General features: G+C 35.8%; 1 protein-coding gene across 2 annotated transcripts in view; it reads left to right on the top strand.

Annotated features, from left to right (window-relative positions):
• Positions 1-26,982, top strand: part of FUT8 (fucosyltransferase 8) — a 124,136-nt gene that overhangs the window by 17,804 nt on the left and 79,350 nt on the right. Inside the window, exons 2-4 of one of the 2 annotated variants that reach the window (XM_067296330.1) lie at positions 2,724-2,800; positions 11,865-11,987; positions 22,656-22,745. The gene's annotated coding sequence lies outside the window, so the exon portion shown is untranslated. The remainder of the gene's footprint in view (positions 1-2,723; positions 2,801-11,864; positions 11,988-22,655; positions 22,746-26,982) is intronic. The other variant, XM_067296331.1, reaches the window with a different exon arrangement.

Below are 26,982 nucleotides of genomic sequence, written 5' to 3'. Positions count from 1 at the left end.
TTAAACAGTCCAGGCTGTACTGGACTCTTTTACGAGAGTATATTTTTATACATATATTCATTTCTTATAAAAATAAGACGTAGTGACTAGTCCATGTTCGTCCAGTAATTCAATGTTAGAATCAGGAGTGTAACCAAAGTTTCCTATCTGTTATGTCAGGTCATGATATTTATCTCCAAAAATATTTCTGTAAAAGGCAAAAGGGGCAGACTTATCTAGAAGGCACCAATGTCTAATTAATCTAGTAATATTTATAAATCTTGCTGAGGTGACTGAAAAACAAATGCAGGGACTTTTAAAGTAGTCGTAATTTTTATGTTATAAGTAGACTTCAGTTGCCGTGGATGCATTAGCAACATTAGGCTGGAAAATCATTATTTTTCTGGTAGTTCTTAAATTTTAAATGACTTGGAATAGGTTGAACCCCTCCCAAGTTTCCTAGAGAGATAATGGAACAGATAATCACTTTACAGTAGTTGTTATGATTTTATACAAATCTTCCCCCCCCCCCAAAAAAAAAAACAAACCCCACATAGCCGTAGATTTATGGAAAGAAGAAAATTTGCTGTTCTTCTGCATCTTGACTTTGGTAAGGCATTTGTTACTTTTTTGTGTATTACTTTGCTGTGTTGCTCACTGGAGTTACTTGCTTTGTAGAAAAATTTGCATGGAGTAAAGATACAAAAAACATTGGAACTTCATTTTTTTTTTCCTCCTCAACTCTGTCAACAACTGTTAAGTAGCTACTTCACTCTGATTTGTGTGTCAGTGTGAAAAAAAAATCCCCCAAATATACATGCTTTCTTTTCATTGTTCTCTGTGTTTTTATCTATTTTAGTACACCTCAGCTGGAAATTTTGGTTAGCTTTTTGGCAGGCATGGTAAATTGTCTGGCCCAGTGGGACTCTGACCTTTTGGTACTGCTTATAATTCTATTTCTTTACAGGTAAATCAACATGTACTTTTAGTAATAATCTTTTTCATTACATGAAATTTTACCATTTCTACTTTCTTTACTATGAGCCAGTCTGTCAAAATCTGGTCTCCTATATATATATTTTTTCACATAGTATACTATTTTTATCTGTTATTAGGGTTATGAACATGGAGGTTTAAGAAGATACAGCACAATGACTCATATAAAATTAAAAGTAACTTATTTTAGGTAGTGCTCTAGTGGGTACACTATAGGGCTAGCTCTTGGAACAGGAGGGCTCTGTCCTCAGTTTTGCTAGGTGTGTGGACTGGCCTGAATTCAGCTGATAGCTTCACCTCTTCATTTTTGTGAAATGAGTGGTGTAGTTAATTTGATGATAGGTGCAATAAAAGAGCTAGTTTGGTTTTACTGGAAAGCTAGAAAACCTGATATTACTGCTTATACACAGGGTAACAGTGTTGTATTTTTTTTGTTTGCATTTCTGAGATTCTTTATTGCAGTAAAAGCTGTATCCTTTTTAGTGTGCCACCTTAGCTGAAGTATAGCCAAACTACGCATTTCAAGTGGAAATGAAACCAGGCCATCTCCCTCTTTTCCCCCAGACATTCCCTCTGTAGAAGTTCATGGGCTCTGGCCTTGTAGTTGCTGATTATTTTAAATAATTTATCACATAAATAAAAATGTACAGAATACAGTCTTGTCCTTTCTTTGAGTCCTTATCGCTCTGTTGCTACCTGTGAGATTTTTAGGGTTGCCAGTTGAACTTGCTCATTCGGCAATACAGCTGCTAAGCTTCTCTTGGAAATATAAAATCACTTAATAACATTCATTTCAAAAATAATGCTAATTTGCCAGAATTCTAATTGCAGTGAAAGACAACTATTGGAAGCATTTATTGTCTTTTTCTCCTCACTCCTGTTCCTGGTACTACTGTTACTTTAATTGGTTTCCTATTTTCTTTTCACTGGCTTCCTCAGTTTTGTCCCCTTCCTTGAAGTCAGGTTCACAAACTAACTTTTTCAACATCCTACTTATTGCTCTTTTGAAGACTATTTGCAGCTTTTGTTTTCTTTTCCTGCTACATGGCCAACAATCAGCACATACTTCACTAGTATATAGTTGTTCTGAAGTAGTGAGGCCACCCTTGTAACATCGTATAATAACCCCATGCCTTAATACCCTAAAAGTAAGATTTTATTTTGAAGTATACTATGTTACGTACAAACATAAATAAGCAAGTAGTACAGACCACGGTAGTTTGCTTACATCTGGTTTAAAGGCACAGCCTGTTCTTTTCCATTTGGCAACTATTTCAGTTTGAGTAGTTTCCTATTTTTAGCATCTGGGACTAGGTATTAGGATCTTGGTCCTATAATTTTCCTCAGTGTTTTCTCCTAAAGCGTGACTTTGTCTATCCCAAGGATTAATCAACTGTTTTTTTTCTCTTTCACCTCCTGAGTTTATTTTCCCAGCCACACAGAGGACTTACCTTTTTTTTTTTTTTGGGGGGGGGGGAGCAATGAAACAGGCAGTTACTTTTTTATTCTTTGAACCTCAGTATAAAAACAGTTGGTTCACATGTGTTTATTTTTGTTTTCATAAAAGTTGTGCTACAAGCGAGTTGTCTAATCACAAATCATATAAAATTCTGACCAATATTTTTAATAAGAATGTGTGTATGCATCATTTGAATGTTGCATATAATACATAAAGGATAAAAATATGGATAAAGTAAAAAAAGGTTAAAAATTAACTGATTTTTTTTTTCCCCCTGTTCTACTTCCAGAGGATTAACTAGGCTTCAAAATGAAAGTGAGGAAGAAGAGTCACTAGAAGTATTAATCTGAACAGTAATTACTGCTGGTAAGTAAGTGCTTCTATTCCTCTGCGCTGTTGCTTCCCCTGAGACAATAGCTAGACAGCTGTAAAGAAACTAGATGAAGAGCTGTGCTACCTAAGGGTAACTGAAAACTGCTCTTTTGATGACAAATGCTTGTCAGTTGGAAAAAGCAAACTTCACAAGAGAGCCTTTGGGTCCTTTGCTGGATGTTTTGTTGATCCGGTTTAAGAATGCCTTTTTTGTGTCAGGTTATTGACTTAATTGGGTCAATCTGATGCCCACTTCACCTTCCTTTTCTCCTTGCACCCATTTCCCTCTCCCCCCTAAAAAGAGAAAAACTTTAATAAATATATAATATATCCTCTGCCTCAAGTACAAGGCTCTTTCCCTTATTCTGTGGTAATAGTCTCAGCCCCTTTTATCTGTATCTGAGTTGTAGATATTGCATGTATTTGTCATGCACAAGCCTTGGGCATAGGCCTTACTCTGTGAGGCTTTTCTCTGTGAGAATTGTAAGTAACTAGGCCATTATGGCTCGAAACTATTGTGTGCGCTGGGATAACCTAAATCCAGTGCTAGGTTCTCTCAAATGATGAAAAGCATTAAAAACTTAATATTAAAGGTTCTTAAGCTTTTAAAGGTCCTTGTAGGGACTATAATATCCATTTAGATAAATGAATGAATAATTAAAGATAAATATTGGAAGAATAGTAACTCTTCTCTTTTTGAAAAGTTGGTTACAGCATGAAATGAACTTCACTGAAACATGAATTCAGGTATGAACATGGCATCCAAGCATGTTATAGCATTATTCTTTTCTGATGCAACTTTAGGAAAGGCTGTTATTATCAGTATCATTAACATTGTTAATTATGGTAAGGATAAGAAAGTTATGAGAGTTTTTCGAACTCTTCAATTAATATACCAACAGCTCAAAGTGAATTTATTGCAGATGAGATGCTCTTGCTGTTCCTCCAACTTCAGTAATGGTTGTGAATTAAGCTAAAGAGATCTAAAGTACTTGTAATAGTGCTCTGAATTATTATGATCTATTTATGTAATCACAACTCTTGAAGTACTTTTTGTTAGCTTAAGAATTAATGAATGGTAGAAAAGAAAATGAGGGATTTAAAACAATGACATGATAATAGTTTTGAAGACCTCATGGGCAGGAGACAACAAAGATTACAGAGGTAGCTTTCCAAGCATCGATTAGGTTTTGTGCAACTGGGTTAGCCAGTGTAAGAGCTTGTTGTTGCTGAAGTGGATTGGTTCCATTTCGCCATCTCCAGCCCTGCTCTCACTTCAGTTTGCTCTGACTCCTGCTGAATGTCTTTGGGAACTGATTCATCTCACAAACCCAGCAAAAAAGGTGGATAGTTCTTCTGCTGGATTAATTAACTGAATCAACTCAGATTAGAGGCAGCAGTTCGTGGAAAGGCTGTGTAAAGTTGCTAGACAGGAATAGCCAATTTGACTTTTGAGTAGCACATGATACTTCCATGATAGCATGGAACTAGAACTGGGTAATCCTGCTAAATAGTTCCTCCCAATTTTTGCTGTTGGTAGAAGTGACCAGCTGGTGCTGAATAGAAATAATGATTTGTGGGGAATATATTTTTGAAAGACTCCTAGCAGATAACTGGAAAATCTGTAATCTTTGTGCTCTATTTTTTTTTTTTTCCCCCCAATGTGTCTGGAATATCTGTGTTCCAGGCCCTGGAAATATATGAAAAATACATATGATGAACTTGCATGACATGTGCAAACCTGGCTTCTTATCAGAACCAGCTAGTCCCTTGTATATAACGTTTACCACATCAAGAGGGTAATATAACGATTGGTCTGTATCTTGGTTGACAGTTTCTTTTTTTATGTTCTTGTTTGGTTATAAGAGCTTGCTTGTGTAGTTGCTGCTAGAAAAAGATTGTAAGTTAAATATGAAGATGAACTTTATTTGGTTTAAGTGTAAGCATGAATACATGCATATATGATTGTGTATGTTTAACTTCTATGGTTAATTTATACTGTTATCACATCGCCTTGATTTATCTGTAAACTGCAGCATAGGTATCTCTTACAGATACAGTACTTTCTTTATCAGGGAAAGAACACTGTGTTTGAGAACTGCAGGAAACTGTTTTTTTGCCTTTTCTGTTCAATTTGTGTGGGAGGATAATTAAGAGGATTTGTGAAGGTGTAGAGACTGCAATGCTTGGAGTACTGGTTTAGCCAGTGGTTTTATGTGCAGCTACTAAGGGAAACTGGGCAGTGGATGAAAGCTGATTTGAGCTTAATATCTAGATAAGGTCTAGGTAGTGCTGGTAGGTTGAGGAAAATAACTAATATAGCAATGTGGATACCTTTCACTAACTGTTTCTGTTGTTACTTGATTCCATCACCTACAGATTGTATTGGATTTGTGCTCACTTTTAGATTGCATAACAACTACATTCAGAACTGTTTTCTGCTATCAGAGTCTGGCTGGGAAAAAAATTGTATTTAATCTATCTACCCATTTTATGTTTTTTCTTGCCACTTCTCACATATGCAAACACTTCCCATGGTGACCTTTGTTGCTGTTATCCTGTCTTTTATATCTCTTCTAACTGGGGCTGTAAGTAATTGCAGAGGTTTGGGCTATTACAAACTGAACCAGCAGTGTGTGTGCTAGACCATAGCTATAGACCGTGCTCACAGATAGCAGTGATGTATGTGCCAAGGTTGGTTTTGATCCATAGAGAGTTAATTATTTTAGGTCTCTTTACTCAAAACTGCCTTTCTTTTCATGTCATATTTCACATTTGATCTAATCTGTTCTCTCCACGAATTTCAGTTTTGCTTGGCTTCCACCAGGAGGTGAAAAAAGAAAAACTAAAATGCTGGGACTGCTGTCCATGCCATTCTCTTTGTGATGCAGTTTCATGCTATCCCTATTTGGAATATATCAGGAACATTATTACCTTGTGAGTGATGGAGGGTTTCTCTCAAGACTGAGAAGAAGGTACCATAGTATCATCTGTGAAAACAAATTCACTGAAGGGGGTATGCCAGAGGATATAGCCTCTTAGAGAAAGCAAGTGGACTTTTGATACCAACATGGTCTGAAGAATGGGTGAAGGGAGTTCAGGGAGGTAGCATGTATTTATTGTTGTTGCGTTCTTGTAGAGGCCTGGCATAGCTGCCCTCCACCAACTTCTCTGAGTTGTCCTTCTGAGTACCTAATAAGGAAACAAGAGAATTAGTTCTCAAAGCATCTTAAAAACCTAGCTGGCCATAAAAAGCCCATGAAATTGTTTATAAGCTATTGTGTTCGGTCAACAAGGTAGAATTTCTGTTTATGTATTAACAAATCAATTAATTGCAAACATAAATATGTTGAAACCAAGATCAGAGAAATAAAATACATTGGAAATCTAAAATACTCTTTGTAAGGCAGATAGTAGCTAGTTGACCAAACTGACAGATTTTTAAGTCAGATTTGGAAGGTAATCTGGCATTCTGAATAGTATAAAAAGCAATTCTTGGGTTTCCTCCTTGTGCTGTTTTAGAACTGTTTTGAGCAGGTGCCTTTTCTATGCCATGATTGCCCTGAGAATCATACAGCAGCCGTAGCCACTACTGCTTCTAAAATTTTAGCAATCATTAGTGCAGTATTTCTACATTTGTACCCTCAGCTACTCAACAGTTTTCCCAGCAGCCTTTCTGTAGCTGTAAGCTGTGATGAGTAGTGTACAGCTCTCTTGAGAGTGGTGGCAGACCACTCCTGAAACAAACTGATCTAACTTCAAGATATTCTCATAGGAAAAATGTAATGGTACTTGTGGTTTTTCTTCCCCCTCTTGTCTAATGTGGTGAATGAAATAAATCTTTGCTTTCCATCAGTGGCCTTTGTTTGAGGTATCGGATGCCTGAAAGACTGATCTTGATCAGGACAGAGGAAGAAATAGCTTAGGAAATTATTTTCTGAACTTCTCTAGTGGTAAAAAGGCTGGTCAGCAAGCAGAGACTGGAGGCATAATACATTAGAATCAGCGCAACAGGACTATTCAGTAGAATGTCAGTGCTGGAGAAAAGGAAGAGGGATTGACATTTGCTTGGAAGATGGAACTGAGTCTTTATTCTTTTTCTCGGGGAGCAGGCATGTTACAGAATATTGCAGAGGAATCCCAGTTCAGTTCTCAGTGCCACACTCCCCTCTGCCAATGTTTATTAACATAGCCTTATTCTTACCAAATGCAGCATATTACTGGTAACATTTTTATCCTTTGTCTCAAATATTGTGTAAAATACAATGTGTAACAGTAACAGGAATGCTTAATTCTGTAAGATCCAGCCCAGTCTCAAGGCATTACCAGTTACTTTTCAGTCAATAAAATGTGTATTCAGGAGTTGTGGTGCACCTTCTTATGCAGTAGTAATCCTCCTTTCTCATCTTCGGACATTGTATAGAATTCACATGGCAGGCTAAAGGTAGCATATTTCAGCATGAATATTGGCATTACAATTCTGCCACTGAATATGGACCTTTCCAGGCAAACTGCCACCTGGTTTTCAGAAAGTCCTATTTTTAGAAGACTCTTCTTTTTGGACCTTCCTGCCCAAACATGGTAATATAGGTGACATTCTTTTTTAATCACGGAAAGAGCACTCCTTTTTCTTTCATGTTTAAGATTGGCTTGGGAAGGCAGAACTGGCACGTCTTTTTCCTCTTGATCTAACATATTTTAGAAATTTCCTTGTCTTAAAATGTTCTTTTTCTTGCATGTTATAGTTGCGGTGCTATGCAGGAGGTCATGCTTTTACTGACTTTTATATGTGATGATAGCTATTTACTTTAGATTTCCAATATCCAGCTGATTGTCTGGTGACTGATAGTCTGGGATTGGAAGCTTCCAGAGGGTATTCGTTCCCTTTTGCCCCATTGTCAAATGACTTTGATTTTGTTGTCATTAGTATTATGTGGCAGTCATATTTAGCATGAAACTCCGTGAACGTAATCTTCTCTGTCTGAAGATGCGAGAAGATTGCTGATTGTCTTATAACTGTAACAGTGAATGATCTTATAACTTGGTGCTTTTTTTCACAGGCCCAAAAGCACCACTCAGCACTGTGCAGCTGGTCCATGAATGCTTGCAGCAGTTGGTGGTTTTAATGCGCCATCTGTATCATGCATCCTTTCTCCTTGATTATCTTGTCTTCATTTCAGCATGCTTTGGTAGTTGTGGAAGTCAAGCAAATATGGAGAAATTATGTGTGCTATTGTTATATGTACATAACACTCAACTGATCTGAGAAGGATTCATGTTTCTTCTGGAGGGTGGCAGAATGATTGAAAACTGGTGTGGTGAACCATAGGCTCGTAAGTCATTTTGGTTAAAATACTTTTATGTTTGTTTTTTTTTTCTCCTAACCCAAAAGATTTGTGCTTTACATTCAGATTGAAGGTGCTTACATTAATTTTGTCCCACTGGTTTCATTCAAACAATTTTTCTAGTTGTGTTCGGTCTGCTATTTTCCATATTTTTCATGTTTTACCATTTTAGAGCGATGCTTCCTGTTTTTCCTGGGATATTCTAGAAAACTAAGTTAAGCATACCTGGACTCTCTCAGTTTTTCAGTTAATTATTGTGGCTGCTAACTACCAGATAATTCTTAAAAAAACTGTTTTATGATATGAAATGATTTGTATGACAAACCTGTATTACTAAACCCTGTTGGAGTGGTAAAGTTAATGCTGATGCATCAGCATTTATTTTGCACAAAAAGAAAATTGAACATGCTACTTCAGTGCCTCACAATAAATTTGGAGCGATATTTTTCTGAAAACTGCTTCTTTTCTGGAACATATACCTTGAGTCAAAAGTGCTCAGTAATAGCATGAGCATGTAATTTGAGCATTCCATGAAATTACTACGTCAGGAGTATTCAACCAATCCCTAGCTTTTTCAACTAGTAGCTTATATTCTTTGGGCTTTGCTACTCAGTGCATTAAAAGCATTCCAGGGAATGTCTCTAGGATGCAACCAGCATAAACTAATCTCTGAATCTGGGAACATTTTCCAGCAATGTGTTAGTATTGGAGGGAATTATCATTTAGATGTCTCACTAGAGCAGGGACCATAACACGAAGCAAGGCTAAGGCAATGGAAAACTCTGGGGCTCTGTTCAGAAAATTACTAGGATGCAATTCATTCATTCTATTGGCTTCAGGGAGTATCTTAATAACATAAGCTCTCCCACCCCCTCAGTCTACTTGTCTTTCTTCCACATGCCTTTTGGAGCAATGATCTTTCAGGTCTGAGCTCTGCAAATCCCTCAGATTTGTCTGCACTTGTCTTTTTCCTGTTTTTTTTTTTTTTTTTTTTCCTAATTGCCTTATATCAAAGGATTATTCATTGTATGCATTTCATTTATTCCTTTGCATTTATTCTTTGATGGTTTAGTAAGTGGTTGTAAACAAATCATCTGGAGATGGAGCTGATGGCAGAGAGCATGAGATTTTCCCGTTGCATACCAAATATAGTCATTTTGTTTTGTATGATTTCCTAAAATCTTCTCCAGCTCTGTATGTACTGAGGCTCAAAACAGGCTCTAAAGAAGCACTAGAAGAAATATTTGGCTGATAATTTGATAGAGAAAATGAATAGAACTTTTTTGCAAATTAGTACTTCTGTACATGTATGCACCCGCCGAATCTCCTTTCCCTTCGGGCACTCACCAAGTCATTGCCAGCTACTTCTGTTATGGTCTTGTATTTCAAAACGGTCTTAATCTCTGCTGTTCTTTAGTGATTTTCTCTTAAAGCATGCATATGTGTGTATACACACAACTACTAACCTCTCCTTCCCTTTTTTTGAATTTTGAATCTGAATTATTTTTTAGCAGGCAGAGTATTAACATGCTGTGTCTTATTTTCTTTTTTTGTATACACCTACAGTATATTTTCTGAATGCAATTTAATCTGTTACGATGAGTAATCAAGTGTCTCATTCATATGGAATGATTGTTATTCTCAGTGACCTACCTAACATAGGGTAGGAGTGAAGAAAGTTAGAAGTGAGTACATCATGAAAGCTGGGAGGAGGCCTTCCTGTAGTTAGGTAATGAATTAAAAAAAAAATCTGAATGGTACTAAATAATCTGTGCATGTAGAAGTTCACGAGGAAATGGCTGTGTGTTATTCATGGCAGTATGTGAAAAACCTTTTTGATTACTACATGAAAAGACTAAAAAATATGTGTTTTACACTCCATAAACATAAAGCTGAAGTTGGTAGAAAAGCAATGTTAAATTCCCCCCCCCGCCCCGCAATTGTTCTGTATTTGACTAATGCAGTTTTATGTGCACTTACATAGCAACCAGCAAATTTTTCAGGTTAACTCAATTTGTTCTGAGCCAGGTTTAGCAAATGTCAAAATACTGCTTCAGGTTCAGTTCTGGTTCAAGGAAAAGTAAGAGTTTAAGTGACTTTTTAGATGGAGTTAAATTCAACCCTCTGCATTAAAGGTATAATTCAAAAACAGTGGCCTTGAGAGTTCCCATTTTTTTGGTTATGATCTTAATATGTATTGTTTAAGAAAAAGAACTGTGGCACATAATTTTATCTAGCAGTTGTTGCTGTTTAGTGCACATATAGTTTATTTTTTGTGTATTGTAATGCAAATTTTCCGAATTTTCTTTTTCTTTTAAAGCCTCTTCCAAGTTTTGGCAACAAATAACTATTTTTATATTTGTGCGTTTTGTGAGTTTTGTTTTTTTTTAACTAATCCTTATTTAATAATCTAAAACAAATGAAAACATACTTCAGTGTTTGTGGATTTTTTTTTTTTTTTTGCTGGCATGAGGATCTTCTAAAGTTTGGAGAATTTTTTACAATTATATTAAAAGCAAATCAACACAGTGCTTTTTTAAAAAATACCAGAGTTTAAGACCGTTTATAAATGAGAGTGCATAAAGTTAAAGTTTTTTTTTTTTAAATGAATCAGTTAAACAATAGAAAAATTTATAGGATATCATATATATTTCTGTGAAATAACAATTGACAGTTTACAATACTAAATTATATGCTTACCACTCTCTTCTTTTTTTGTTTTTTTTCCCCAAAGGAAAACAAAAATATCCTGCCAAACATTTAGTAATTGAGAATAAGTTTCTAAAAATCATTCATTAATAAAAATACCCTGGGCTATTATGGCAGTAGACTGTCATAATGCTGCATGAATTTTCTCATATGTGCATGGTTGCATTTCCCTTCACTCTTTTTCCCTGTGTGTTGCTGTCTTTGATATTGATTTGTAGTATATTTAGTAAATAAAGAGATAATGAAATTGATCTGGCTATCATATTCAGGTAGCTTCTTTTTGTTTTTGTTTATTTAAGAAAGCTTAAATCAGTTTTGATCTCCTGGTATATGGATGCTGATATCCATCAACACTTACACTATGATCATCAGTCTTCAGAAGTGTTAAAGTAGTTACAGGACTGGGAGACAGAATATTGTATTTTACACTATGAAGCATTACAGTGACCATAGTGAAAGACTTAATATTTACGTGCATTGCGGTGTAAAAGTAGGCGCTGGGGCAATAGTAGGTAAGATAGCAATGACAGAAGCGGTTAGCAGTGCTGCTCTAGAGAGACATAAAGAAGCACAGCATTCTTATGTAACCTAGGTGCTATAGTTTAATGAAGGAATTGAGCACTCTTTATTTTGTTCTGAATTTGAAAAGAAGAAATGTTTTTGTAGAATTGTGATACATTTTCTGAAAGTAACTCAGGTTATGAGAGTTCCCCTTTCTCTAGAAGAAGCTGAACTATATAAGGGAAAGGCTAAGATTCTACTTCAAATAAATGAGGTGGCACCTACTAAGAGTCTTGAAGTCATTTATGTGGTATTAATCACTAACTGAAAAGGTGTTATTTCCTCTGGCTTAAAGTGTAGAATTGTTGTTTTTTTTAAAAGAACTGAGCATCATAGTACTTGTTAACATCAGCTGAAATTGTTATAGCTCAGCATCTCAAAAACTGGATCCAATCCACAAATGCTTCTGTGTTCTATGCTCAAATTATTATTTTTGATTTCAGGTTGCTGCTCTTACGAAAAATCCAAACATAGCAGATGTATCTGGTCCAGGCTTTGAGTAAACTGAAGTTCTCCTTGCCTTCCATAGAAGAACAAAAAGAGAGCGAGTTAGAATTGCACCTGAGGTACTGTAATGATATGCTTACGTACTTTGATTCTGATGTTTTTACATATACAAGTTGAGGACAAGAAGGTTATAAAATACAATTCATTAAGAATTTTTGTGGCAGTTTTATTCTGTCTTTACAAAAACGTACACAACTGTGGAAGGCAAAAGCCATTGGAGAACTGGTATGCCTGAAAAATTCAATCAAACATAAACATTCCTTTGTAAAGAAAGAATTCCAATGCCTGTGATGTTGATAGTATTGTGTTAAACTGTGGTGAGGGATGGGGAGAGGGAAGGAAATCACACTGATCTCTTCATCACTAATTGTAGTTGACTAATTTTCAGTTTTTGGTTCTCCATTTACTGAACTTCTGGGATATATGAATAGCAGACATCAAGAACTTTTTAGAATCTAAATTACATAGTCTTCCCTGAAATTCTAAAACAAGTTTCAGTGTCTCTTTTTTTTTTTTCCTGACAGACATGAAATATAATGCTTTATGATCACTTAGATTTTAAATGAAGCCTGTGGGTTTTGGTGTTTTGGTGGTTTCAATCTCCCACTCTGTATAACATGATTAGTAAATAGACCAGGCACCAACGCACCGCGAATGTAGTGTTGCTGTTCTGTGTTTTCCCCCACAATAAGTATATTTAATTTAGTAAATTGTTTATTTGACATCACTTGCACAAATATATATAGATATAAAAGGGAAAATGATTTCTTCTCCTCCAAATTGATGACTGAACATTGTTCTGAGCAGGTTAAAAATAACTTGGTTGCAAAATGAAAATATATGAAACTGTGTAGGCAGTCAGAGGTTCTGTTTTGTTCATTTCTGAGAATGCTTCTGTATTGATTGCAGCTGACATTTTGGGTATTTGTGGATGCCTCTATGGATGCCAATTACAGGATCAAGATCTAAGTTAGGGGTGTGAAGCAGGAACAATAAGTCCTTGAATATAGAATTATACCAGCAGCAGTAAGTGATACAGATGTTTCACTGTTCTGCCCTGTGAGCACAGCTTTATTTATTACACTGAATGAGCCTGTTCTGAAAAATGCGATCTGCATTTGTTTTAAGTAGTAAGTGTGCACATGAAAATGTTGTAAATGGATTTGTAAATGGAGCATGAACAGAAAGCGTTAACATACACAGGTCTCATTAGGATATAAAAATCACAGAAAAATATGTTTACCTCTTGTAAGTCAGGAGATCAACTAACCTACCTTCCCTGGTTGAACATGGGATGTTTATATTTATGCTTATTTTGTTGTTTGATGAAAAAAGTGTTTGATTCATCTACAAGGGTCTGAATGCCTACAGCTGGGCCATTTTTAAGCTGACCATAGGAACTTCTTGGGAAGAAATGGTAACTGCCTTAATGACTGTTTGAAGCATCACCTAATATATTATAATTTTAGTATTGTTTCTATAATGCTTACTGTTCTCAGTTTGCTTATGTGTTTCAGTGTGTTCTTATTTAGAATCAAAGGACATAATAATATACTGAATGGAAACAATTACAAATTTTGTTTGATTTTTGTTTTCTGAATAGCCTGCTTTTCAGAGTCCTTAACTGAGATTGTCCTATTAATGCACTGTTTCTGGAGAAGAGTGTAGTAATTACTGCATATACAAAAATAATTATCGGGATTTTTCGATCAATTTGCCATGAAGAACGGCTAGCCTGTCAGATCAGAACAAATTTATCAGACAAAATACGTCTTGTCACTTTTTTTTTCCTATAAGCACTAAAACTTACTTTCCATGGGTAAGATGTCTTTTTTATTTTATTTTTTTTAGAAATGTATATTTCTTGTTTTATTTTACTTTCTAAGCAACTTTCATAACATTTCTATTGTAGAAGTGCTTAGGCTGTGGGATATCCCCCATCATTCTCTGTTTTTACATCACTGTGCTCACACATTGTGGCTTCTTTGTTTCTACGGTGTGCTGATTCTTTTCACAAAAATCAAGAGTGAAAGAACATGATACTAAAAGTAAAATTTATCTTCTCTACTAACTTCTAATCTCTGTAGGCAGTGGTACAATAAGACTTACTTTTGCAAAAAAGGCCCTAAATTCTTTGGCAGGACTGCTGTATATGTGCAGAATTCTACTCTTTCTTCCAATATCCAAATGCATATACATGTACTATATTTCATTCCAGCCATGAATTATAGCACCCTTCTGATTACCTTTGCAATCATTCCACTAAAAATAGTTTCCCTACATATGGCGTTTCAGATGTTCATGACCATTATGTTTGGTGTCTTGAAGACTGTAAGAACAGCTTTACCAAAACTCTATTAGAAAGCTCTGAATTCTGTGACAGTGTTGATTTATTGTATATTGGTGCAATTTCCACCACTTCTGTTCTCCCCATATCCAAATATGTTTTTAGCAACAACCATGACTACATGATCCAAACAGAACCAGTCAGTGGTAAAGTTTGTTTGATCTGAGCTTTTGATTGAAAAATTCATTTAAAAACTCTGTTTAGTTCACTTTCCTGTCCTCAGATGTCAGTAGCAGTTTTTTCTGAAAGAAGCTTAAGAAAGTAGCCAGGCCTGTGGTGGTATTTCTGTCTGTTTCCAGCTTACTTTCTCAGCTTCTGGTGCCCTTCTGAGACAGATGCAGCATATCGGATGGATTTTTCTTGCCAGAATTGTTTTAATCCATTTTTGAAAATATGCAAACTTTTGCCTTCAAACGCATCCCAATTACACTGAATTTCACAATTTAATAGTGCTTTCTGAAAATCCAAATACATGACATCAACCAGGTCTCTCTTAATTTCATGCTAGTTTAATTGTTCACAAAACCTTGTCAGTATATGAGGCATTACTTCTTTCAAAAAATACTGCGGACTCTTTTCCAGCATATTGTTTATATCTATGTGCCTACTATTTCTAATCTATATTGCAGTTTCCTCTATAATTTACCTGATGTGGAAGTCATACCTACTGATCTCTTATTTCTTAGGTCCTCCCCAGAGCCTTTTTCAAAAATCGGTCATATTCTTTTTCCTTGTTATGGAATCTGTTTTTAGTGATAAGATACTGTGAAACTCTTAACTGTTATGTGTAGCTTTTTTGAGTTCCATTACATTAGATGTGTGGGCACAGTTTTTACAGTCTGGTCCCAATGATCTGTTATTGGTCATTTTACTGACATTCCAGATTGAGAGGATTCATCTGCCTTAATCCTTGTTTAAAAAAAAAAAAAAAAAAAAAAAAAAAGATTTCAGTGTAGGTAGGAATCAATTTAAGTTCCTTCATAGTGAATGCTCATGCATGTACTTCATTTAACTTTTCTGCTGTGGCCCTGTCTTCTTGTAATTGTCATATTACAACCCAAATATAATTTGGCCCTTCAGAATCTCTGTTAAGCCTCTTCTAACATATTTTTTAAAAGTGTTGTTATAACCTTTATGCATGTAAGACCTTGCTTCTCAAAAATTCTGTGGCCTGCCTGTTTTTTATCTTCCAATTAAGCTTCATCACTGCCTCTCTGTTCGGTCTATATGTGACACAAGGAGCAAAAACCTGGTCATTATAGTCTTTTATAAAGCAGCTTAAATTGTTGTCCAGGGATGACTTTTCTGCTGCTGCTTCCTATGTTGTTTCTGGGAGTGGATGTGGACTGCAATCACAAGCTCCTTCCCAGCATTTTCTAAGACTCTCTAGTTTTGTCATAAAATCCCCTGTCTTTGCACTCAGCACTCAAGCCACCATAGGACCTTCGCTACCATTAAACACTTGTTTATCTATATGTGTGATAATTTAATGTCTCACTGTTATAACCTGCCACCTTCTATCCTTTAGGCTCCCAGTCCTCAAAAAGTTACTCTCCTTGTAAGAAGAATGGGTGTATCATCTACCTGTAGGTTTATGGGACCATTTCTTCCCTCTTCGCTTTGATGCTCCCTGTCTTAAATTTTCTTCCTTCTCATTGGCCCTTAAGCTATGAGCCTGGAGATGGGGTTGCTCAAGATGTTTAAAAGCCTGTTAGTGTACTTCTCTATTGATCTGACATCTTCAGATTTTAGCAATACCAGCTTCAAAAAGCAGTACTTCATTTCTGAGTGCCTTAGGACAGAAAATCCTGTATGCAATGACTGGGGCATTACTGGGAAGCCCCTAGCCTCTGTTTAGTTTCTGCTACCATTTATGTTTTAATTGTATTAAGTTTTATTTAGTTCAGTGGTGCTTTTCGATTTCTGTGAATAACTTCAGGAGTAGAGATGTAGATCCTTTATCCTCCTCCTTCTAAATGGAGATGAATTCTAATGCCATTCAAAGTCCCCTTTACCTTTCTAGATCCTTCTGTCCTGGGACTCTCTTTGCTCAAGCAGGAATCTGTCAGACTTGTTCTAGTTTTATTAGCTGTGGCCTGGCCTTAGCCAGGCTGGTCAGCAAAGCTGCTGCTAGTTTAGAGGGAGGTGAGCCCTGCAGGAGGTGTCTCAGAACCATGGAGAGCTCTTCAAAGACCAGCACGTGGGATAATGGGCAGCTTTTAGGTTTTCTTCATATAACTGTTAAAGTTAGGCTGAGCAATTCAGAAATGAAGGAAGCTGAATGGAAGCTAATGGAAAACATTACACTGACAGTATGAACAAGCAGGTAGTATCTAGTGTAAAAGAAAAGAGTAGATGAAAGAAGTGTAATTTGCAAGTTTAGGAATTGTGGGATGGCACTGGAGGACTACTAAACATAAGTATAGCTGACCATGATACAGCTACATACTCATTGCAAAAGCGAGTAAGGCATTCACCGCTAACTAAAATACTGCTTTTCTCACAGGTAATGAGTCCATATGCAATGATTCTGTAAGTTTAATGGCTTTATTTGTAGATAGTATTGTAAACTTGCCTAGGAAAAAGTAAGACAAACACATGATTGTAGGTTTTGCTTAATGTTTGACCTTTTTAAAAAGCATATTTAAACCCCCACATTATGCTCTTTTTTACCATTCTGAAAAGCTTATATGAGATTTCACTAGAACAGCTGTGAGAAAATATGCAGTTTTAGTCTTTTGTACAATACAGTGTTCATATTGATTTAATAACAAACTTTATATAACAAATGAAGTCATCTGATTTTTAGAATATCTAGTTTATAAAATACTCTTTTTGAAAAAAAGTACCAATAACTGCTTGGTTTGTTTCTATTGATAATGTGATATACAGAAAAATGTTCTTGCATGTTAAAGAAAATAGTTCACTAGGACAAAAACCTGATTGCTTCTAGCACTATGAATTAGTGATATTATAAACATAGGTGGGAAATTTGATTAACAGTGTGATCTTAATACTTGACATAAATAGAATTAAACAAAAAGCTAAATACCTTCAACAGTATTTTAAACTCAGTGAGTTTAAAGCTAATCTGTTGTTTTCCCTTAATGATTTATAATTTCGAGAGGAAAAGCTCTCAGCAACTTTATCTGAGATTTTGGACTTGCAACTTCTACTGTTCTGGTTTATTCCTAGCCTCACTGTTGTGAAAAGTACTTTGAGTGTTTCAGTTCCTTGATTTTTATATTAAGAATGTGCACAGATCCACAGTGCATTTGTTTATGGTGATATCCAGGATCAAATGCAGGAAGCAGCCTAGTTTTGTAGCATAAGGCTCTATGAAAGCTGTAAAGCAGTGTAAGTTAGATAATATGAAACTATATGCTGGTGCAGGTAAATTGCTTTGCATACTTGAATTAGTTCATTAGTTATATATTAGATATCTCTATTGTACTTTGTACTGAGTAAGGTTCAGTATCCTAAAGTAAAAGCTTTTCTATGAAAATAGGTGTTTATAAGAAAATTGAAGTGCCTGAGGGAAGTGCTTGCAGGTTAAGAGACATATATTGTGGCCCAGTAGGATCAAATTTATGGCAAATACTTGTTTATCATGTCAATATTAGTATTTATTGTCTTCCATAAAGTTTTTTTTCCTAGTAAAAAAAGCTGCAGAAAGCACAGTCCAGTTTAAATTAGAAAGTGGAGATACAAAATGAATCCATGTTTATTTTAATAGTGATCATTTTAGACATTTTCTCCCTGATGGGGACCACTCAAAATCATGTTCTAGGATTTCTGTTACTTGGTTGCCAAATCATCCAGTCTCTGAACCCTCCCATGTGTAACAAGGAAGGCTTGTAGCTCATTTCTGTGACTCCTTTCCCAGCTTCTGATTACTGTATAGCTTTGCCTACACTTCTAGTTTGCAAAACCTCCTGGTTGCAAATAGCACTCCAGTTCTCTTCTGGCTGCCAAGTGTCATGTATTTTGCATAGCAATTACAAACCTGGCAGCTCTCTCATCTGTCTGTTTATCAGCTTGATTTATAAACATCCATCTGAGTTGTGGACAGGCTGCAGTTAAGTTTCTTGACCGTTACATGTCATGCAGTTGCTGCTGTAATTCTTTATACTTTTTCTTAGACTTTTCTACCAAGCTTATTCCCCTTCCATTCTTCTGCATGCATTCCTGCAACCACCCAAAAATGGCTACAGTTCTATGCAGCTCCATTTCCACCACTAGTTGTGATGGTCATAAGATGAAGTTAATGATTCCATGCAATTTATTGTATTGTGTGTTCTATGTAATTCACACAAAACTTCTTATGCTGCTGGTCAAGGACTTTTATGTATGCTTTTGTCTCTTGACATGTCTTTTCTTATTGTATAAAATAGTGCTGATAGCATATGCAGTAGTTTGCTTTATATATATAGTTTTTTCAACTTTAATGATGGAAACTGTAGAAGAGGCAGCTGTAGTTTGGTCCCAGCAAAGCACTGAGACAGAAAGCAAAGCATTTGTATGCCTGATTGCGATAAATTTGTATTCTAATGCAAAAGTATGGAATAAAGTAAGGTATTTTTGGTGAAAAATATCTCATTACTTTTTAAATTTCATGACTATTGAACCACACATAGTATAAAAGATGTTATCTACTGTTGTGTATTCTAAGTGATAATAGAAGATCAGTTGTTTTCTTCTTTAAGCTTCTAATCAATGTGAGTTCAGCTTGACATAAAGAGCAATGTCAGACAAAATCTGGAGAGGATTAGATTATTTTTAAAAACAGGTAGGCTTTTTGTGGCCTTTGGAGGAAAAAAATCAAAGGTTAGGCCACTGTGGCTGAAAGGTTGTCTGAAAAATTACAGAGCTCTGTGTTTGCATATACATTTTAACTGGGTCATGCCAGAGTGCTTAGGGTCCATTCTTCTAGAGAAGTGATGGTCAACCTGTAGCTTATATGCTGTTTAAGTGCAACTCATGTGTCAGGAGTACATCTTGTGGCCAGTAATGGGTCAGTAAAGGGGGGCTGTTGGTTAATATAAATCCTTAGCTGCTGGAAGAAGTAAGCCAGCAGCAGTTAGATCCAGCAAGATGCTCCACTAAGCCTCGTTCATGGAAGCTTCCCATCCCTATAGCTTTTCAAAATATGTGGCATGTCATCTCTGGCTACTGATCATCTTAAGATTTTGTCTTAGTCTGTAAAGCTGCGTACCAACTGGCCTTCTTTGTTCTTTCTAGAGGTTTACTATCTCCAGAAATATCTCATAGAGCTATGAACATTAAGTTCTATGATCTATTAACGTATTAATAAGTTCTATGTTCTATTAAGAAATGGATGAGCCATTTCTGTTCATCTAGTCTCACCTGACTTGTGCAGGCCAAAGAACCCTTTTTTTTTTTTTTTTTTCCCACCAAACTTTTTTGTAAGCGTTTTTGGTGCTTTGATTTAAAGAAATAAGTGACAGAGAATCCACCACCTCCTTAAATTATTGGTATCTTTAGCTGATTCCTGTAGATGTTACACACTTACAGGTTTAGGAGCTCCTTTCCTTTCCTTGAGACCTGAATTTATGTAGGTTAAACTTCTAGTCAATAGATTTTGTCATGTTTCTGTTTGCAAGCAATTCATTATCAGAAATCCTTTCTTTTTTAACATAAGTTAAAATCTCCTGTTGACTTCAGTAGTTTGTTCTTTTACTAAATTGCTTTCACAGATTTACCCTTATTCTTCCTATTTTCTTTTGGAGTCAGGTTTCTGCAAGGGCTATCAATAGATTATTCATTTATGACTGTGGAGGGAGATAGTGACTGATAGTTAAGTATAAGAATTCATTCTTGACTGTGACTACACTAGTGCAGGGTTATATGGAGTCAATTCAATAAGCAAACAAGAATAAATAAACCTTATATAATTGTCCTGTTCATTTGCTGAGATTTTCTTTTATCTTCCAAAGACATTTGGTTAGTTAAGATAAGACAAAGGTAATTTTTTACCTAGTTGTGTTTCTGGTTAATGTATTATTTTAATAGTTAAGAGGGACTATAAAACTGAAGACTGCTGTATCTACTTAGTAAAATGAATCTTTATATATCATTCCCATGGAAGAGCTTATTATTTCTGCAGTTCACTCATTTATCAGTCTTAAAAGAAAAATCAGCAGTTACTTTTCATCTGACTCTGACAGAGAACCTCAAATGTATTTGAAAAGTGAACTGCATTTCTCTTTTCCTTTCAAAGTAAAATTTCTTCTTTTTTTAAAAATTGCATAAATTGTCTGTTGAAACTGCGCTAGTTGCTTGCATGAAAAAAACAAGAAATTACTGTATCTTTTTTTAAACTCTTAAATGCACTATGTTACAGAAATTGTAAGCACTTGTTTCTATTACTGTATCTAAAACAAAGAGGGGTGGATAGTATTTTCAAACAGTATTTGTTTTGATTGTTGATGCAAGTCTTTTATCTAGTTTGAAATAAGTTTTCAGTTTTGATTAGTTCTTAACTTCTTGTGAACTGTTCCCAGCTCAGTGTTCTATATGTGCTTTCAGCTGAAGAAACCCAAGTGCTGCGGGTATGGATCTCTCTGAACCACTACCCTTGTGATGACTAAAGCACTAGGTGTTTATATAACATGGGATCCTGAGTTGGCCATAGTTTTGATGTGGTTCTGCCAAGGCTTTCTCCTTATCGTTATTAGCTTCTGAAAGAAGACCAAAAGCTTTTTAATTAAAGTGCCAAGTTTTATTAGAATAACAACTAGGGTAATTAACTTTTTAAGTCAGTGAACAGGTAAGACAGAAAAGAAGTAAAAAAAAAAAATCTTTTAAGAATCTTTCCCCGCCCACATTGTCACTGTGGGCTGGCCGTTGCTTCCAGGCTTGGTTACAGTTAACTCAGTGACTTTAAGCTGTGAACTGCACAGCGCCCTCTGATCTGTTGGAAGTTTTTTCCCATCAGGCCTAAGGTCAGGTTGTCGGCTCCCTGTTCCTTACTCCTGTCTGTTTGCTTGGGCTGCAAGCTCCTGCATTGCATTTTTTTTTGACCACCGTATCCTGCAGTTTCCTGAACCTTTCCTGCCTGAGCATGGTCGGTATGTCACCAATAACTGCAGAATCTCTCTCTCTATCTGCTCAGGAGGTCCCACATGACCCAGTCATCTTAAAGGAGCATAAAATGATTGTGAACAAGAAAGTGGAATCCTTCCCCCCAACTTTCAATACTGTCTGTCAAAAGAGAATAGATGACATTTCTAAAAAGTATGTTGCTACATACTTTTAAAATATATTACTAGAAGTCACAAAAGACAGGTTTTGGAGCAATACATGTGCTGTCTCTAATAAATGCTAAAATGAACAAAGAAGAATTTTGTTATGAGAGCTGAATTAAGTTTCTAAGTTAAGGAAGTTTTGAAGAAAGCTTACGTTGCTTTCCGTGATAGCAAGAATCTTCTTGAAATACTGGGAGTTGTATTTTCCTATTGTGATATTCTTTTATTCAATTTATTTGTATTTTGTTTTCTCCCCATCTCTAGTTTTGTGATTTTTTTCCCCCCAAGTTATTTTATGATTATTCTAGTGGCTTTTTTTTTTTGTATGATAGAAGGTGACCTTGATTAAAAAAAATTCACCTTCTTTACAATGTTTCCCTAACATATTTTTTTATAAAATGTAATATGCATGAAATAATATACATGAATGCTTTTGTATTCATTTTATAAAAACAAAAGTGTTTAAAGATAAGGTGGTTTTTTTTTTTTTTTTTTTTTTTTTTACATTCTTCACACTGGTAGTTCTGACTGGTATTTTGAACAGTGAGTAATGCTTAGAAATGGGGAAACATAACTGTTTGACTAAACTGTTAACTGTCAGAAGCACTTTAATTGATTAAACAGATTTATATTTTTCATTCAAAATTTATAACATCTTTCACCTGAGGGTTTAATAGTGCCTGTAAACATTAATGAATTCAGCTTCAAGCATCATTTTGGGGCTGACAAATATTAACAAGAGAAACTGGAGCCTGGTGAGACTGGCTTGTTCAAGTTATTCAGTAAATCAATACAGATCGCAAAATAGCCTTTGCTTTCATTCTTTGACTGCTAGATCACAGTGGATCTAGTGTAAGTATAGTGACAGATGGATAAAATATTCTGATCAGTTAAGGTAACAGATCTGTGTGGAAAATCTATAATCAGTTAAATAAAAAGTAGAAAGCTTAATATTTTAAGATAAAAAATTAGGTTCTTTCTCAGTGTTACGATACAAGGGAAAATTGAAAGGAAAATGCTCTTATGGAATACAGTTTTTTTGAATTGGAAACCAGAGGGTTTTACTTTGTTTTTTTTTTTTTTTTTTCCCCCCTCTCCTCTCTTTTCAACAGTTATTTCACTGGCTGCTGGACTAGTGGAATTACTTGTTTATCTCAAAGCCTAAGATGCAGTTGTGTTTATTTCCTACTGTTATGGCAAAGGTAAGTTGTTTTTCAGATGTGTTGTTCAAGATATGATCATTTAAAAATATGCAGCTATCCATGTGAAAGATGATACACAATGTATGTTTGCATGTTATGCATCTTAAAAATTAGTTTTTTCACATCAAAAGTCATAAGAGTGTTGATTAAATTAAATTCCTGGTGAGTTCTGTTATTTCACACAATCACAGAACAGCTGCAGCTGGGCCAACTAGAGCAGGTTGCTCAGGACCATGTCCAGTTAGGTTTTGAAGATCCCCAAGGATGGAGACTCCACAACCTCTGTGGGCAACCTCTTCCAGTGTTTGCCAGTCCTCATGGGAGAGGGGGGATTTTTTTTCTTATATTTAAAAGAATTTCCTGTATTTCAATTTGTGCTCATTGCTTCTTGTGCTGTCACTAGGTGCCACTGAGAACAGTCTGGATCCATTGTCTTTACTCCCTCCCATCAGATATTTATATACATTGATAAGATTCCCCTGACCCATCTCTTCTCCGGGCTGAACAGTCCCAGCTCGCTCAGCCTCTCCCTATATGTCAGATGCTCCAGTCCCTTAATCATCATACTGGACTTGCTCCAGTATGCTCATGTCTTTCTTGCAGTGAGGAGCCCAGCTCTGGATACAGCACTCCACGTGTGGCCTCAGCAGGGCTGAGTAGAGGGGAAGGATTACTGCCCTTGACCTGCTGGCAACACTTGCTAATGCAGCCCAGAATACTGTTTGCCTTCTTTGCCACAAGGGCACATTGCTGGCCCATGGTTAGCTTGTTGTCCACCAGGACCCCCACGTCCTTCTCTGCAAAGCTGCTTTCCAGCCAGTCAGTCCTCAGCACGTACTGGTGCATGGGGTTATTTCTCCCCAGGTGCAGGACTTGGTCTTTCCCTTTGTTGAACTTTATGAGGTTCCTGTCAGCTCATTTCTCCAGCCTGTCAAGGTCTCTCTGAATGAGAGCACAGCCATCTGGTGTATCAATCAGATAAATCACATTTCATTTAATTTAACCTTTCTTTCTTTACTGAGTAACTGAAATTAATGTCACAAATGTTAGAGATGATGGGAATCTCCGGGAAGAAACTGTTGATTAGACTGAGTAAAACCACTCTGTTTTGAAACATATACAGATAATTTCTGTCACTCTTGCAGGGTATTTTCAGAAGTCTTTATTGTGGAATAATTAGAATGTTAAGTTTTGAAACTGCTACAGATTTCTTTGCAAAGAATTTTAAAAGGCAAATATGGACATTATTCAAATGCCCAATATACATACATATAGATAAGAAAGATTTTCAAGGGAGCTTTCTGACAAAGAATTCCCAATCTATACAGATCCCCAAGGTGAATTGCAATCTGAAAGTCCAGTTATGAGCAGAAAGTATATGGAATAGCAGTTCCCATGTCACAGGTGGAAGAGTGTAGTTTTCCATCATTTTTGCTCAAATACTGGTGTGCAGAATCTCGTAGAACATAATAGTCCGTGGGAAGACAAGAAAAGTTCCCAAGCTATTACTTAGCAGGATCACCTCAGTTTTGCTTGCATTCACCTTCAGTTTGGTTCTTGTCCCTGTCCATGTCAGTAACTTCTTAAAGCAGCTAGATAATGAGTAGTTTACTTGAGAGCCTGAGATATGACAAAACAATCTTGCTATTGGCATGTGGAGCTGGAAGCTTGTAGGGAGCCTACAGAGGCGTTCAAAGATGTAAGGTTATAAAGATATAATATAAAACAAGATATATTTACCAGTTTCTTTTGAGTGTGGATGAGGGAAGTATGGGCAGATACCAATGCCAAAGAGAAAAATGCAGTAATTTGGATGCAGTTTGATCAAGACCTAGATAAGTGTTTGCCATTGTGGACAGCAAGGAGATAATGTAAAGTAATATAATAAAGTATAAAGTAATCTTAGAAACTCTGCGGGGGTGCAAGATTAAAGACCTTGTTCAGTAATGGTATCAGGATTATTGTGCTGGATAATGACTCTAATATTTGTGGTAGTTAGAGATCACTGGTTGATGAAGAGGCTTATAGAAAAGAATGGAAGTGCATATATTCCTCAGTTACTTTACTGTAAAACAGGATTCTAATTGAACTTAGGCTTGCCAGGAAAGGCAGAAAATTATACTTACTGTTTTTTGTCTCTTCAGTTTATTTTTCCTGCTATACCCTATGTTTATAACTTCAAAAGAATAGTAGAAATCTCAGTTTGGGTACACTTTTGTCATGTCTTCGTTGATCATCAATCATTTTAGGGAATCTGTTGCTGCTACTTGGCTCACAAATACTGAGACTTTGGAGCTGTTAATCAACTCTGTTTATAGTCCACGTATGTTCATCTTTTGTTTTACTTTGGTTTATTTTGATTGCATCAGTAGTCCCTATCTATGACTGTAGGATAAAATTGTTTATACAGAGCTAAACCTACCTCTGCTTGAAGCTGCTTACTGTAGCCACAAACTGTAAGGATTGACTTCCTAGCAGAAGAACTGAAATCTAGCACACGAAGATTGCTTACAGGACATTTTGAATGTTTGTCTATTTCTTTCTCATATGGCTTCCTTTTGCCTTCCTTTCTGAAGTTTTGGTTTTTTTTTTTTGGGAAGTTCAGGGAAAGTTGTTTCCAGCTATAAAATTTTATGGAGTTAAATTGAAAGTGATCGGTGTGTTGGTCATCTGGGCATTTTAGAATAAATACTAGAAACTCAGAAGTAATACCTGGATCCTCTAAGGTTCATTTCTCCTCTGTTTTGTATTTCTTGCCTTGCATTATAATATTACGAACTTTAGTAGTGTTTCCATATGAATCTTCAGACTCCTCTAAGCTGATGGTCTTGCTTTTAGACTTCAGCAGGCTGTTGCTTTAACACCTCCATTTTTGATAGTTTACTTTCTTGGTAAGCTATGTAAGTCTGAAAACTTATCAAGCTTTGATACTTCAGTAGCAGAATCTTTCTAACCAAATTTCAGTAAGGATAAATCACATTGTACCTTTCTCCTGACTGTTCTTGTTGCTTGTGATTTGTTTTCTTACTGAGTAAAGTGAGTGGGCCTGTAGCTTTCATATGATTAAGAAAGTCTCCTCAATACCAACCCCTCCTGCTAGGGTATTTCCTGTGATGAAGATCTGCAGTTATAGTATTTGAAGGCTTCAGCACTGAATAAATCTGCACTTACAATGAAATTCAAAAGGATAGTCAGTTCTGTAAAGAATTTTTACTACTGCAAAAGACCTTGGACATGGATGCACTTTATTTCTCCTAATGATGTTGGAGCTGTCCTTTTTTTTTTTTTAATTAGCATTTTAATTAGGTTAGTGTTGTCTTTATTGTTTCCTTTAGTTATTTTGTAAGTAGTGCATTCTCCCCTTTGAAGTAGTGATTTTTAACCAGACCGTCCCTGTTAATTTGACAATAAAACATTTTATATGCTTACAATCATTTGTGGCTTACATGTGTGGCATGAATAATTTGATTTCCTGATTGAGGCATTGGAGCAGATCCTTATATTTATGTAAATATTCTGCCTTCTCTTTAATGGAGTCTAAATAAATTTGTGACACTAACCACTTTTTCTGTACTATGCACTACCAGTAAATAAATACTAATTTGACTTCCTTTCCCACAATATTAATTACCATTCAATTGATGCATTAAAGGTTGTGTATTCCTAATGATTTGTAACAGCAAGTACTTATAAAAACTTTTCTGCTTTATTAATAATACTGCATACTTTATATTGACTTTTTCTAATAAAGCTAGAGGATTAAATTAAAGCTGGAAAAAATAGCTTACTGTAGGTGATATTTTGCTTTCAGTTTAACATTTGCTTTTAATGTTGTTTTGTTCTTGTTCTACACCACTTTTTCCTAATATTGGTTTGATTTCTTTTTTCTTTTCTTTTCTTTTCTTTTCTCTTTTTTTTTTAAGTATTTGCGTAACACAGTTTATAAGGAGTGACAGAAAATTCTTACATTTAAACCCCCCGAAATTTAATGTCGGTTACCACCGATGTCTGTCTGTCTTTCTCATTGTTTTGAGAGGATTTCATAGTTGTGTGCAGTATCTTCATCTTCATACCCTGTGGAACCCGGAGACCCTTTGGATTCATGTGTGGAAGATTTTCCATCGTTTCATAGAAGTCCAATCTACTTTATTTCACCACAGATAAAGATTTCATGGAAGGACTTAATTCTAGACACTTTTTGGTGTCTTTATTACCTTTTCTTCTTTAAAGGATTGAG

This window comes from Apteryx mantelli, chromosome 4, assembly GCF_036417845.1.
Source record: "Apteryx mantelli isolate bAptMan1 chromosome 4, bAptMan1.hap1, whole genome shotgun sequence".
Lineage (NCBI taxonomy): Eukaryota > Metazoa > Chordata > Aves > Apterygiformes > Apterygidae > Apteryx > Apteryx mantelli.
Note: the sequence above shows the minus strand (reverse complement) of the source record. Positions and strands in the feature narration are given on the sequence as shown.